Genomic DNA, 16444 nt, shown 5'->3' with positions numbered 1-16444 from the left:
CGCTTTTAATTTGATTATTATGAAGCGTAGGCAAACCAATGTTGGGGTGACGACCGGTGATTGTATAATGAGGGGAGACACCGGTAGCGCTATTAGTCGTGGCGTTCATGGATGAGACTACCGATTTGAGGACGTCAGTCCATTCACAATTCCTCTCCTCGCATCGCATGTATAGGGCATTTTTCATTGTCCAATGTTGCCGCTCAATGTTCCCCGAACTTTGTGGACGCCAGGGGCAGTGGAGCTCCTGTGTGATGGACAGCTGGTCACAGAATTGTCTATAGACTTCTCCCGTGAAGTGTGTGCCCCGATCAGAGGAAACTATTCTTGGAATTTCCCTGTGCCGAAGAAAAAACTGAAACAGCCCGCGGGCCGCGTCAATGGCACGGTCCCTTGCACATGGTATCGCCGTGAAATACCGACTAAAGCTGTCCAAAATCGTCAGTATGTACCGTTTTCCTTTCGAATTTGGCATTGTTACAAAGTCGGTAAAGACCAGCTCGAATGGCCTTTTTCCACGTTTGCGGTGACCCATCGGCCAGTGGGTGCGTTTACCATAGTTCCCTTTGCATTTTGTGCAGGTTTCGCAAGAGTCGACATAGGCCTTAATGTCGCGGTTCTTGAACTCCCACCAGTAGCCAGACAAGAGTTCTCGCATGCGAGTGATGCCTGAGTGGTTGCTGCCCTCGTGGGCCTGGAAGAGGTATCTGGGACGAAGTTTATATGGCACAACCAGTTTGGGGGAGTTATTGCTGTCCCTCATCATCAGCACGGCGGTACCCGGTTCCAGAAAAAATTGTTGGAAGTGATGTTTGAAGAGCGTAGCTCGGTGATCGCTAGGATCAAAATGTGGTTCACTGGGGTTGGTTGACTGGAGGGCACTGATGATCTTTGCTAAGGTTTCATGCTTCTGTTGTTCGTTTGCCATGCCTAGGTGGTTGCAGATTTTCTCCGTAGGGATGGGAGATGAGTGGTATGCGAAGAATGCATTGCTGATACGTTCTTGGGTGTGGGCGTCCCGTGTTGTGTGTGTCTTGGGAATGAGTTGTAGACTGTGTGAGTCGTTGAGGCACCAAGATGGGATGCATATGCGTAAGGTTGATCCACTTAGCTCGAAAGTCTGGCCTGCTGGAGTCGGGTCGTGTGGAGTTTTGATTTTTCTTTGTCCATTACCTCTGCTGAGCATGTCGGCCCAAATGTTGGATTCATCCTCGATGTATTCCAGGACAAATTTATAGCATGAAATTTCTTCCTGCCATCTTCGTATTTTGGCGTTATTGAATTCTCGTTGATCCAAATATGTTAGTGATCGATGGTCGATGAAGAGAACAAAAGGGCGGCTTCAGAGGAAATAATCGAATTTGATTATCACCCACTTGACAGCGTAGGCCTCCCGTTCCGTCGTGGACCAGTTCTGTTCTGTAGAGTTAAAAGTATGGGAGGCAACAGTGACGATATTTTTCTTCCCGTTGTCAGTCTCTTGCATTAGTATCGCACCACATGCCACGTCGCTAGCGTCGGTGGTGAGTGTAAACAGCTTGGAAAAATCCGGAAATGAAATGATGGGTGGTGAAAAGAGTCGTTCTTTAATTTTTTTGAAGGCTTTGTCGGCGCTCTCTGTCCATATGAAGGGTTTATTGATCTTGTTGAGATCATGTATGGGAGACATGAGTTTTGAGAATGTGCCCGACCTGATTTGTTCCTGCAGGCGCGTCTCAAGGAACTGTCTGATCCATACCAGTCGGCCGATGAGGCTTTGTAACTCCTTCTTTGATGTTGGGGGCTTCATTTCTTGGATAGCTCGAACGTATTCGGGGTCAGGCTTGAAGGCTTCCTTGGTTATAATGCGACCCAGGAATTTTGCCTCGGTTGTGAGGAATGAGCACTTGTCAGGGTTTAGTTTGAGTCCAAAATTTCGGAGGGCGGTGAAAAGTTGTTCTAGAGCGAGTAAGTATTCGTCAAAAGTTCTTGCGTGAACCAAATTGTCGTCGATGTAGGACAAGATGTTATCACGCGACGTGACTGTAGCCAGAGCTTCTGCTACACAGTGGGAAAAGATCTGTCCGGCCGAAGTAAGACCGAAAGCCAAACGAGTGTATTGGTAGCACTGGTCTTTCCATGTGAATGCGGTTTTGTATCGGTCTTGCTGATCGATTTCGATTTGCCAATATCCGCTGCATAGATCTAGGGAAGCAAAGTATGTGTTGTCTTTGCCGATCTTGTTGAATAACTGGTCAATTCTCGGTATTGGGTAAGGGTCTAGATCGACCAAGACTTTGTTCAGTGTCCTTTTGAAATTGGCTACTACGCGGACCGAACCGTTTTTCTTGCGCACGGCGAACACTGGGCTATTGAAGCCTTTGGGGTCGGTGCATTTTTCAATGACGCCTTCATTTACCATGCGATTGATTTCCGCGTCGACATCCGCTTCTAAGGCCTGGGCGATCGGGTGTTGCTTTTGACTGCGGGACTGACCATTGGTTGGTATGCGGACGGGTCGGATGAATGTCCCCTTTTCGCTGTTATTTGTACCAATGATGTCTGCATATCTAATGAGTAGGTCAGCTGTAGCCCCCAATTTGTCACGACGAGGGTGGCTTGGTAATGACAGTCCAGTGTTTTGCTTCAGCCAGGTAAGTTTTTCCTCTAGTGTCCGGTTGTTGGGCTGGAGTTTCATAGTTAAGTGACTTCGGAAGACAGCGGTTTGGGGTTCAAATGCCGAAATGTGGGTTAACAAAGCCGGCGGTGTGATGGGCGCTGAGTGTGTTAGGTGTCCCGAGGGAAGTATACGTCTGAATTTTACGGTAGAGTTCTGGTTGTCAATTACTTATGAGTTGAGCGTGTTATGGCGCAGGATATTTTGGCCGATCAGAATTGGAGTGTTTTGGGTTGTTACGAGTACGTTCACCCCTCTAAAAGTGGGGGGAGTCAAAACTGCCAATAGTGACGTCACTGGTTAATTCGCCAAAGGCGGTGATGCTGCCGTTGATGCCTTTCATTCGAACGTCAGTGTGGGCAATGTGTTTCTTAGCTTCTTTCGGAAGCTGACATAAAGGGATGATGCATGTAGAGCATCCCGAGTCTAGCATCGCGATGGCAGAGAAATAAATATCTTCGATTCTGAAAACAGACTGGACGAGTGGTGACTGGTGGTCAGGTCCTTGATGATTAAACATGTGATGGTTGATGTGGGGGTAGGGTGAACGAGCCATCACATCTCGTCCTGCCCGAAGTGAAAATCCTGGAGGTTTGTGGATTGTTGCGGCGATGTGGGTCTATCGACTGATGGGTCATCATCTGTCGTGGCGACGTGGGCTTGAGCTTGGGTATGAGGTGGGTGACGAAATGGGCAGTCACGCCCACGGAAGCAGGGTTGATCTCCGAGGTAATTCTGACACAGTGGCGGTCTATGCTGGCGCTTCTTGTGGTATTGAGGGCGGTCCTGTCTTTGTTGTTGGTTGGTTGGGCCGGTTTGTTGAGGGTGTGGCTGCCTACTAGATCGGGGTGATAGGTTCGACTTGGGTGGCGCATTCTCCCGATTTGACTGCCATGGTCTTTGAGTGTAAAATGATTCCTGGGCAGTCACGTGTGTGAGATCAGATTTTATACCGGGATCGAGGTACCTTTGGGCCTCGCAAGCTATACCGATCACGTTGTAGTGGGAGTCCATAGTTTTGACCAAGTGGGGGTAAAGACTTGGGTTCCAAGCCTTCACCTTCTCGCTCATCAGCATCGCGCCTATGATGGAAACAAGGCCGTCCACTGTTAGTTCGGTGTTTTTATCTTTTTTAAACTTGTTTTTAATGTGGACGGCCGCATCTCTGAGGGTGCTTTCTAGGCGAGATGCGAAGTCCGGTAGTCTCTTGCCATCCAGTCGCTTCAGGTCCCAGGCACGGCTAAGGTGTTGAAAATTCGTCATCTGGCTGCCGTGTGCTGCCTGTAGGTAGTCCTTCAACGCGTTGAACGTGGATGTGTCAGCCTTCGAATCGACCATTTGTTGAAAGATTCCCTGGTCGAGGAGATCCTTCGCAGATTTGACAAACTCGCCCTCTAGACTGGGGTAGTTGTCTAATTCCGGTGCGATGTGGATGGCGTAAGCCTTGGACAGCGCTGTGATAAACTGGTTGACATCGTTACCCGGTCGGAAGGACTTTTGCTGCCTCATGACGTCCCGTATCGTCTGCTGCCGTATAACCAGACTGTAGTCGCCTTCCGATCGGTTTGTGTGGGGTGTTGTTGAGGTTGATAGCCTCATAGCCGACAACATTTCGTCGATGTCCTCCTGTAACTCGCGGAGGGTATGTTCCGATGGTTGTGTGTCTCTGGCTTTTATGTTGAACATCAGTGCTTTCTGTTCCCGGATAAGGGTAAAAAGTTCAGTTCGTGTGAAGTCTGAATATTTGTTCATATTTTCCTTGCTGCATGCTCTGACACCAATGTTATAATTAAGACAAGCGTATGGTAGCCAGAAAAACGTGAACATGGAGATTGTGTATATACATATATATGCATATATTTATTCTCGACAAACGAGATGTTAGAAGAAAAAAAAAAAAAGAAAGAAAGAAAGGATCGTTAGTATTTACTCGAAGTTGACTGGGACGACGATAAGGTATCGGCTGTGGCGTCGTTGGTGAGAAGAGAGGTGGTTGAATGTTTAACTCATGCGTCGGTGAAATAACAGTCGTGGCGACGGTGGAGACGACGATTAAGACGGCGTCGAAGACGGCAGAGGCAGCAACGGACGCGAAGCGTGATGTGTTTGACTGGTCGGTCTGTCTAAACTGCCGATTTGAACATGCTGCCCCTTTTTTATATCGAGGCGCGATTAAAAAGTGGCTCGAGAAAGCCTGTGTTTAATTTAGGCGGGAGGCATTGTTATTGGCCGAAAAATATGTTATTTTGCCAATGCCTGCGGAATTGCGCGTAAATCGCCTGAGATTTGTATTTCTGTTTTATAACAAGAGTGATAGAGACAGCTAAGACAGATTACTCTGAAACCACCAGAAAGCGCATCGAAGCACAGAAATTAGGAACCTGGGATTTTTGGAAAATCTACAACAGCGTAGTTAATAATGGACAGTCAACTATTCCCCCACTAACAAACAATCATGAGGTTGCTTGCACGGCAACTGACAAGGCTAATCTGCTTGCCAGTCAGTTTGCCTCAAACTCCACACTAAACTCGGTACATCACTCACTCCCTGAATTTCCTCTGCGAACAGACGCCACACTAGACAATTTGAAAATCACCCCTTCTCAGGTACATGCTATTATAAAAAACCTAGACACCTCTAAAGCATGTGGACCAGATCTCATCCCGGCTGTGCTATTAAAAAAATGCTCTGCCGAGGTTGCTCCAGTTCTCTCCAAACTTTACAATAAATGCCTTAACGAATCTTGTTTTTCTGACTGCTGGAAAACCGCCTCTGTGGTACCAGTCTTCAAGAATTCTGGTGAAAGAACTGACCCACTAAATTATCGCCCCATTAGCCTCCTCCCGCTTTTCGCCAAAATATTTGAGTCCTTAGTTAATCAAGCCTAGTCCAGCACCTAACAGCTGCTAAACTCTTGACTGACAAACAATATGGATTCAGGCAAGCCCGTTCAACAGCAGATATCTTAACTGTAGTTTCTGAACGTATATACCGTTCATTGGATAAAACAGGGGAGGGTAGAGCGGTAGCCCTTGATATATCCAAGGCTTTTGACAGGGTATGGCACGATGGTCTTCTAAGGAAAATTAGATCATATGGAATCACTGGAAGAATTCATAATGTAATTAAATCCTTCTTAAGTAATAGAAAAATCAAAGTTGTCCTCGACGGTCGTACATCCAAACAATATGACATAAATGCGGGAGTACCTCAGGGGTCTATCCCTGGACCTCTATTATTCCTGATATTCATAAATGACCTCCCTGATAAAATTGTTTCGGAGATGGGTATATTTGCCGATGACACCACTCTCTATAACAGATATGAGGGGAAAACAAATGAACACATATCCAAGGAAATGGCAGAAACACTAGAGGATGACCTCCAATCCGTAGTGGAATGGGGACAAAAATGGTTGGTCACATTCAATGCTGCTAAGACTAAGCTTGTTTCCTTCAATAACTACAAGAAACCTTCTCTACCACCAATAGCAATGGCCAAGAACACATTGCCTGAAAGTACTTCTTTTCAACTCCTCGGCCGAATGTTTACAGGGAATATGAACTGGAATAGATACATTGAGAGCATTGCCAAGGCTGCTGCAAGGAAGGTTGGCTCCCTCTACCGTGCTAGAAAACTACTTACGCCTGACAGTATCCTATACCTCTATAAGGCCACCATTCGCCCATGTATGGAGTACTGTTTTCACATCTGGGCTGGTGCATCTGCTGCTTGTCTCTCGCTCCTGGACAGGGTTCAAAAGAGAGTCGCCAACCTGATAGGTCCTGAACTATCATCTAGGCTTCAGCCTCTGTCCCATCGACGAGATGTTGCATCCCTCTGCCTGTTCTACAAATACTTTAATCGTGAATGCTCTGACGAACTGCAAACACTTGTACCTCCCCGACGTAACTACCCCCGACAAGCTACTAAGTCTCATCCCTTTACAGTAGAGATCCCTAGGTGCAAAAAAGCCTTTTACTCCAATAGTTTTTTCCCCAGAACTGCGGGTCTTTGGAACTCCCTTCCGGGATTCTGCGTTCCCAACTGCAATGATATGCAGAAGTTCAAGTGTAATGTTAACAAACATCTTTCTACTCTTCTCCCTTCATAATGACCCCGCTAATTAAGTCCCTAATAGTAGCCCCCTGCTTCGAAGTGGCACTGTGCCTTGTTTGGGGTGAAAATTGAATAAAAAAAAAAAAAAAAATTCTATATGTTATCACGGGTGGTCATTTTGTACGCGCAAGCGCGCACATGGTCGGCGCACACGCGCGTGTAGTATCAAAACTATATTTTGAAAAGTGGTTAAGGAAACAACTGCCTTTTGGCCGAGCAGTTATTTTCTAACCACCTTTCGGTTTACTGCGCGTTTTATTTATTTATTTAACGAGTGGACCCGGCTGGAATTTTCTTAGCTTAACTTACGATCACTACTACTATTTCATTTAACTTGTAACACTCGCTACGCGACCACCAAGCAAATAAAATCGGGCTGCAAAAGTTTACTGCAAAAGAAAAAGAAGAAAGGGAAACAATACCAAAACCATTTATTACGTTTCAGCGTCAACATTGCGAAAAACTTCAAACAAGCAAGTATTATATTTAAAAAACATTTATTTACACGATTTCGTCGATTTTTTATGTCTTTTTTTTAATAAGAAAGAAACATTCTCAATGGGAATAGAATTAATTGTATATTTCCGTCGGAACAAGAAAGCCTCAGACAATAAATTCTCCCTTTGAGTGAAGGAGGTAATTCTTGGGAGGATGACCCTCTACACTTTGAATTATTTATATGCATATCAGGTACCACACTTCGATCATATCCCGAAAACCAGATATATCCCCGTATTTTTGTCTCTCCCACGAGGGGCCGCGGGGGGGGCAGAAGACACAAGGTCGATTTTTAATCTAGCGCCCCCCACCACCACCATAATAAAAGGAAAAATTACCTCAGTCTTTGAGGATTTCTCATCCAAAGATAGAACGGATACTACATGTTGATGTCATCTCTTCCAACACTTTTCTATTAACTTTTAAAAGGCAGAAACAAACGCATATCGCATGCCCGTGCTGAAATAATAACGTTATTATTTAAAAAAGCCATTCTTTGTACCTATTCTGTACTTTAACCTTACAATTGAATAAAAAAAAAAATTAAAAAAAAAAAACTTTAATTAAACGTGGAAATACAATTTAAAAAATAGCGCGGATCAATCTCTGCATTAACACCCAAACGGATTTTTAACACTTATTCTAAAAGAATATTCAGCGAAAAAATAATAAAATTTTTTTAAAAATTTTAACGACAGATTTTTATTTTATTTTTAATTTCCCGTTATTTTTGCAATATATCTCCCATTTCACTTCGTATTTGCCCAAATGTTGGATAAAATCAACTCTAAATTTTAAAGGTATAAAATATTAATATTTAATCAAATTGAATTTCCGTTTGTTTTATTTAATTGATGTAAAATATTTATTTTTTCGTGTAATATTTTAAACTTGTGCAAACGGTACCGCGCTATTTTACTATAGAATTTTTACGTTATCTTTTTTTTTAATTTATTAAATTGTTAGGGGAAGTACATAATAGTTAACAAAGATCTCCCCCCCTTCCTATGTTGACATTTATTGGGTGGGTTTCTATCACCATTTTGTTTTATTTCTTATTTTGAAGTGATTATCGAGCCTTCAAAGACGTCGCGGCCATCTCTTGTTCTCTGGCTGCGTTATGGTTAGGTACTTACGAAGGAATACAAGCCGTGCTGAAATAACGTTATTACTTCGAAACCTATCCACATGGAGAGGGGTCATTTTGTAACTATTCTGTATTTTCACTTAACAATTTAATAAAAGATATCATAAAAATTGAATTTAACTTAAAACAAATCATGCTTCATATTCTGCATAAGTGTCAACATTTTTAAAGTACAAGTAAAACTTTGAAGCGAGGAAAAAAAACGTCATCAATTAAAATAGTGAATTAAAGTTAAATATTTTAAAAGTGAATTAAAATGTTATTTCAGGAAAAGAACTACAGTTTAAAATTAATTTCTTTCCAAATGGATAATACAGAATAGTTCAGATGGAAGACAAAGATAATTCCAACCGTCTCTATAGTACGATTGAACTTACTTGTGAGACTGAATGTTCTTATTAGTGACTAAGCGACAACAACAGTTAATTTACTTTTTTTTTTTTTTTTTAGGTTGTTTTTTTTATTGGACATTTTTACGCTCCCACCATCCCGACTAGAGAGTGATTAAACTGTTTTTCTTTGGCCCGTGATAACAAAAAAATCTGTGACCACTTTGACCAAGTGTGTGTGTGTGTGTGTATTATCACGGCTTCGGTGGCCGTGGTATTATCCCCTCCCCGCTTCTACGTGACGCGTATTAACTGATTATTTATTGAAAGAACGGTACCGGTTACGTGCGCTTGCGCCAGGAAGGGAGCAACGCGTTTTTTTTTCTGGTCGCCATGGAACTCAACGCGCAAGGAGGACCACACTATTTTTCAAGCTGAATAAACCTGTTACATTAAATATAAACACTAAAAACATATCCAGTTGGGTAGAAAAGTAACTACTTATCTTGCCTTTGATAACATTTATTTGTTCTATATTTGTTTTGTGACAACTTTTTCGAATCTGCGGGGTTCTGTACACATAGATTCGATAAAGTTGTCAGAAAACAAATATATAACAAATAAATGATATCAAAGGCAAGATAAGTTACTTTTCTACCAAACTGGATATATTTTTCGTGTTTTTATTCAATGTAACATGTTTATTCAGCTCGAAAACCATACAGTATTTACCGATGTATTGGAACATTCAAGATGGCGTCTTATTCTCTCTTTAACACGGTAAGTGTGAGAAAAGATGTTATAAATAAAAAACCGGATAAAATACTGTTAAAAACTCGCTCAATATATGTTACCGTGACATAGGTTAACATATATTCGGCGGGTTTTTAATAGTATTTTGTATAGTTTTTTATTTATAACACCTTTTCCCACACTTACCGCGTTAAAGAGAGAATAAGACGCCATCTTGAATGTTCCAATACATCGGTAAACACTGTATGGTTTTCAAGCAAACATGTTACATTGAATAAAAACACGAAAAATATATCCAGTTTGGTAGAAAAGTAACTTATCTTGCCTTTGATAACATTTATTTGTTATATATTTGTTTTTTTGACAACTTTTTCGAATCTATGTGTGTACAAGTAATACAAACCCGCATTCACCTCTAATTTGTCGACTTTAGAAGGTTTTCAGATACGCTGAGATCGCATTTATTTTTTGCGCAAACGCTCAGTTATCCATATTTGAAGACATTCAGTATCCAACGTAATCACTATTGTTTTTGCTGGCGGCCATCTTGTTTCCCAGGTAGGAAAAAACGGCCAAAACATGCCCCAAAACATTTTTCGGCTTCAATGCCGAAATGACACCCACCCCACCCCACCCCACCCTTCCGGATATTTTTTACGCTTTCCGATATAAAAACATTTTTTTCACTTTCTTAATTACATAAATTTTGTCCACTTTCTTAATTACATAAATTTTGTCCACTTTCTTAATTACATAAATTTTGTCCACTTTCTTTAAACTTTAAAGTTTAAAGAGTTTATTTAGTAAAAAAACAAAACAAAAAAAAACAAGTAATGTGGAGTGTTACTTTTGTACAAAAAAAATGTCCGACATGAGATAATCGCGTCTTAGGAGTCTCGATAATCATTCAAAAATAGAAAATTCAAGAAAATACTGAGGTAGATATAGTTTTAAAATGACCCCCCCCCCCCGATAATAAATTTGTATATTTTTAGGTAATGTCCAAGATCACTGCTCGGAAAAAATAAATACAGCTACCGGACGTGGATACGTTTGATTATGTAACGGAACCGAACGAAAGACACGAAAAACGAAACCATATATCCCCCCCCCCCCAAATAAAATAATACTCTAGTTTTTAACATTTCCTGTGTTATTTACGAAACAAACAAAAAAAGAAAACACTTCTTGTATTATCAAATAATAAAACAAATATTTTAGAAAATTTGGTACTTCATGGAGAACGTGGGCCCTGGTGTTTTTATTTAATTATTACTCCTTCAAAGCGCATGCGCAAAAGGTTTTCTTTGGTTTATTTAATCACGAAACTTTTTGAAGGTACTATTTGAGGCCAAAAAGGGGGGGGGGGCAAAAGCATTATTTGAATATGCATGAAAAAATAATTTAACAAAAAAATGATATTTAGTAGAGAAAATAATAAACAAAAATTTAATTAAATAAAAATAAAATAAAAACAAGCACGGAATAAAATTTAAATCAAATTTACCCAAAGAAAAAAAATTAAAAAAATAAAATAAATACACCTGCGATTAAAAATAAGTCTTTTCCTTTCACTTTCTTCGTATATCTCAGACTTTATTTTTAATCGCGCGTGTATTTATTTTATTTTTTTAATTTTTTTTTCTTGATAAATTTGATTCATACTTTTATTTCGTGCTTGTTTTTATTTTATTTATTATTTTCTAAATATTATTTTTTTGCTAAATTATTTTTTCGTATATATGTATAACATGTATATGGTTTCATTTTTCGTGTCTTTCGTTCGGTTTCGTTACATAATCAACCGTACCCACGTCCGGTAGCTTCTTTTTTTCCCTTTTTTTTTTTCCTTTTTTTTTTTTTCCTTTTTTTCCTTTTTTTTTCCTTTTTTTTCTTTTTTTTCCTTTTTTTTCTTTTTGTTTTTTTTTCGAGCAGTAATCTTGGACATTACCTAAAAATATACAAATTTATTATCTACCTCAGTATTTTCTTGAATTTTCTATTTTTGAATGATTATCGAGACTCCTAAGACGTGATTATCTCATGTCGGACATTTTTTTGTACAAATGTAACACTCTACATTACTTATGTGTGTGTGTGTGTGTTTTTTTTTTGTTTTTTTTACTAAATAAACTCTTTAAAATAAGTTGAACCACTAAAAACTTTCAAAGCTAGGTAGAAAACGAACACTTAGAAAAATCAATTTAAGTTTTTTAAAAACAGTAAACAAGTAAAATTATTTTAAAAAAATATTATTAGTCTTTAAAAGAGAATACACATCTTGTAAGGTTTTGAAGGGTTTAATATAAGAACAGAACAAAAAGAGAAATATGAAATACGACAGGATTTATTGACTCACTCTTCCAGCCCGCGTGGGGCTCGATTACATTACATTTTTTGTCTCTCGTTCCAAAAGAGTTCAATAAGAGGAAAGAGGGTTAACAGTCCAAGGGAGGTAATTCCGATTATTTCATATCCCCCTTTCAAGTCCCAAATTCATAGTGAAAGTTTCTCTGGTGGTTGAACTTTTCTACCACTCTTTGTATATTTTACTTTGGGACTTTCTGAGTTAAAGGATTGGATATCCTCGTGTACAGTTGACTGCACATGTGTCTGGTTAGTTTGTCCCATTAAATTATTGTATCTGTGCTCAAGAATGTCTCTGGATGCATTTGGTAAGGCAGACAATTCTGTCGGTGCAGCTATTTGAGGAAAATCGATGTGCTCATTTCTTTTTCGAAGATGGTTTATGTTTCTACGAAACAATCCTGAGTCCATTTCAACCAGGACTGATCTTGGAGTAACAGTATCTACCACTTTGGCTGGGCTCGTTTTGGGCGTTTTCACCCAAACTGTCTGTCCTTGGGTAACAGGGGTTTGTTCTCTAGTTCTATGACGTTTATCAAAATACAACTTTTGTTTCATTTTGACCCGAGCGTCTGCTTCTTTGAATTTTTCGACACTTTGTTGATAATTTTCATTTTGGTGAGGAAGTGCTGGAATGAGAGTCCTGAGTTTCCTATTCATAAACAATTCTGCAAGGCTTTGGCCATGCTGTAGTGGAGTAGTACGGTAATTAAGTAAAGCAATGTAAGGATCCTTTGACTTTTTAAAAAGATTTTTGACTGTCTGAACAGCATGTTCTGCTTTGCCATTGCCTTGAGGATGGTGTGGGCTGCTGGTAAGGTGAATAAAACCATAGATTTTTGCAAACTCCAGGAAATCTTTAGATATAAATTGAGGGCCATTGTCACTTATCATTTCAGGTATACAGTACTTAGCAAATATTGATTTGCAGTGGTTTACGATACAACTTGCATTGGTATTTTCAAGATGTGATATTTCTATCCATCTTGAATAATAGTCTATAACTATGAGGTATTTGTGGCCATTCAATTCAAATAAATCCATCACAACTTTTTGCCAAGGGTAGTCTGGCAACTTAGTTGGTTGTAGGGGTTCTGGCGGATATCTTCTTTCTCTTTTACAAATACTGCATTTTTCTATTTTCTCCCCTATTTGCTTTGAAAGTCCTGGCCACCAAATATTACTCTGTGCCAATGCTCTACATTTCACTATACCTTGGTGTCCCTCATGAAGACTATCCAAGATGTCTTTTTGAAGATCCGCAGGGATGATTAGTTGGTTCTGATACAGTAAAAGTCCTTAGCAGACTGTAAGGTCCTGCTTTATAAACCAGTAGGATCTTAGCTGAGGGTCTTGTGTAGCGGTTTCAGGCCAATGGTCCATTTTATAATAGTTCATGACTTGACTGCAGATTTTGTCAGTGTTGTTTCACCCTTATTTCTTCCAATCTCCTGTCAGTAACAGAGATGTTTTGTATAATTGAATGGATGAACATGTCTGTTTCTGTCTCCTGCTCAAATTCATGTTTGGTTGGTAGGCTGTTTGGAGCTCTAGATAGAGTGTCTGCTGTAATGAGATTTTTCCCAGCGGTATGCATGATTTCATAGGTGAATCTCATTAAGCGCATACTGAAACGCTGTATTCTTGGGGTTTAGTTCATCAAGCTGTTTTGTTTTTAATAATGCCAATAATGGCTTGTGATCCGTTTCAATTATGAACTTATGCAGCCCAATCAAAAAGTCGGCAAATTTTTCGCAACACCAAGTGACTGCAAGGGCTTCTTTCTCAACCTGAGCATATCTCTGTTCCGTTTCAGTAAGTGCTCTTGATGCATAAAATACAGGTCTCCAGTCATTCCCTTGTTTCTGGAGCAGTACTCCTCCCAAGTCATAGGAAGATGCATCAGCCGAAATTTTTGTTGGCTTATCAGCACTATAATGGAGCAGTACCGGTGCAGAACTCAGATTTTTCTTTAGTGTTTTAAATGCAGTTTCCTGAGGCTCATCCCAAATCCATGCATTGTCTTTCCTCAGGAGATCTCTGAGTGGTTTTGTGGTCTCTGCTAAATTTTCAGCAAATTTACCAACATGATTTGCCATCCCTAGCAGTCGTCAAAGTTCAGACACGTTTTGTGGTCTGGTCATGTTCATGATTGCGTTAATCTTCTCTGGGTCTATTTGGATACCTTCTTCTGAAATGAGTTGCCCAATAAATTTAATTTTGCTAACAGAGAATACACATTTATCATTTAATGTTATTCCTGCTGCCTCCATTCTCTCTAGCACTATTTTTAAACGCTGGTCATGTTCCTGTTGGCTTCTCCCACTGACAAGAACATCATCTATGTCACAGATGACTCCTGGTATTCCTGACAAAATGTGTCATTTCGCAGTGAAAAATTTCAGCGCCTGAACTTATTCCAAATGGTAGGCGCTTATAGCAATATCTTCGAAATGGCATAATAAAAGTGGTAAGCTTCTGTGAATCTTCATGCAACATAATTTGATGGAATCCGCTGTTGCAATCCAGATTACTAAATACCTTGGCTCCATCAAGTTGAGCTAATAACTGGTCTGAAGAAGGTAGTGGGAAATGTTCACGCTTCACACTTTCATTAAGTTTAGTGAAGTAAACACAGTCTGATTTTACCATCCTTCTTTGGAACTGCTACAATAGGAGCACACCAATCAGTAGGCATTTCGATTGGGCTGATATCTTCACTTTCTAATCTTTTAAGCTCATCCTGGACTTTTTGTTTCATAGGAAGTGCTAGTCGTCTGGGAGTTGTAATTGAAAAAGGTTGAGCATTCTTATCCAAATGTATTTTATAAACATGCTTCAGTTTTCCTTGTCCTGTAAATACTTTTGAAAATTTTTTTTTGTATTGGTGATCTCTGCCTTCTATAGAGTTGATCTTGCTCAACAAGTTCAAAGCTTTAATTGCTGGTCCACCCAACAATGGTTCCATCAAGTCCTTAACGATGTACAACTCTTGCAGTGAATTATTTTCTCTGTAACAAAGTGCAGCATCTACTTTTCCAATCACCTTTATCTTGTTCTGACCTGGTCCATATAGTCTTCTATCCATCTGTTTTATTATAGAATTTTTCCTAAAGAACCGGTCCGGCACTACAGTAACATCAGCACCTGTGTCCAACCTGAAGTTGACTATTCTGCTGTTCTTCGTGGTGGTGACCTTTATATTGATTTGCCAGTCAATTTTTCCTTCCTCTTCACCGTTTTTAATGTTTCCCAATGAGATCGACCCTAGGAAGTCATTTTCTTCTTTTGCAACTCCCCTTACCAACTTTGTTCTACATTCCGATTCATGATGTCCTAGTTTTTTATAGGATCGTGTAGTGGACTTCTGGTCAGCATTCAAGTTGTGAATAACTTGACAAAGACTAAAGTTACCTCTCATGAAAGAGGAGAACTATTTATGGCACAATGGGAGATTCTATTCTTTGGATTGTGATTGGCTGAATCACCTGATTGGATATGCTTGTACATAAATACAAGCCCTCAGTCCAGCTCAATCTGGTGTCTGTCTTGTGCATAAGCTGGACCCTTGGTAAGTGTTGCTGCTATTATTATTATTATTGTCTTGTGCATAAGCCGAGTCTTTATCGTCACGTTGGTTTGTTATTTTTTCCTGCGATTGTTTCACATATTGTTATTATTATTGTTATTGCCGTGTTAAATTTGTTTTATTTGTTAAAGTTGTTATTGCTGTTATCTTCCTGCTGTTATTTTTGAACGGGACTTTTACCCTATTTTTTTATCTTTTTTTTTTTCCCTCTCTGACCCGTCGGCCATGGCGTCCGCCAGCAATGTGCCGTCAGAAGAGGACAAAAGTGGCGAACAAAAGAATGGGTGGGCGAAACCACCCAAAGTTAAAATTGACGTTAACAATTTTTTAACGGAAGCAAGGAAATGTCTGCAATATGTTACAGACACAGGAGTTACTTTGGAAGCACCACGGCTACAGGAATTTGCCAAGAAAACGATTTCACTTTTTGTGATTGATCGCAAGACCAAAAAATTGGTCAGGTCAACTAAGGAAACGGTAACCAAATTACTGGCAACGGCAGGAATGCGTGCGGATCGTGTAACGAAATGCAGAGGCTACAATACCTGGGCCGCCCTGTTTAAAACAGGAAGAATGCGTCGCACTAACCAAAAAGGAAATCATTACACAAGACTACATATTAAGAATGGAGTACCTAGGACGGAGGAGAATGACTGTTTCCATTTTCGAAGTTCCAGGGGCGGTCCCAGGTGAATATCTAGCTGCCTACCTCCTGAAATTCAGTGATATCACTGGTATAGAGGTGGACCAGTACAACAGAGTCTGGTCCTTCGATATCCTATTAGACAAAGAAGCTTTCCTCGAAATACCCTACTTCCTGGAAGCGGGAGCTGAAAAACTCCCCATTGTGGTCACAGGAAGGAGGCCGACCTGCTGGATTTGTAGTGAAGTAGGTCACTTAACTTACACCTGTCCGAAAAAGATAAAAACCAATGTGACAAACACAACAAACCCTAAAGAGGTGGTTGTTGGGCACCTCGAACTT

The 16444-nt window shown here is 40.1% G+C and overlaps 1 protein-coding gene across 3 annotated transcripts in view; it reads left to right on the top strand.

The window, feature by feature from the left end:
• The first annotated feature begins 6940 nt into the window (after positions 1 to 6940).
• Positions 6941 to 16444, top strand: part of LOC145249686 (uncharacterized) — a 146735-nt gene continuing 137231 nt past the window's right edge. Inside the window, exons 1-2 of one of the 3 annotated variants that reach the window (XM_080111484.1) lie at positions 6949 to 7249; positions 15221 to 15441. The gene's annotated coding sequence lies outside the window, so the exon portion shown is untranslated. Of the gene's footprint in view, positions 7254 to 15220; positions 15442 to 16444 lie in introns of all 3 variants that reach the window. The other 2 variants (XM_080111482.1, XM_080111483.1) reach the window with 2 other exon arrangements.

Source organism: Euprymna scolopes, chromosome 28 (assembly GCF_053919585.1).
Source record: "Euprymna scolopes isolate OS-2025 chromosome 28, ASM5391958v1, whole genome shotgun sequence".
Lineage (NCBI taxonomy): Eukaryota > Metazoa > Mollusca > Cephalopoda > Sepiida > Sepiolidae > Euprymna > Euprymna scolopes.
Note: the sequence above shows the minus strand (reverse complement) of the source record. Positions and strands in the feature narration are given on the sequence as shown.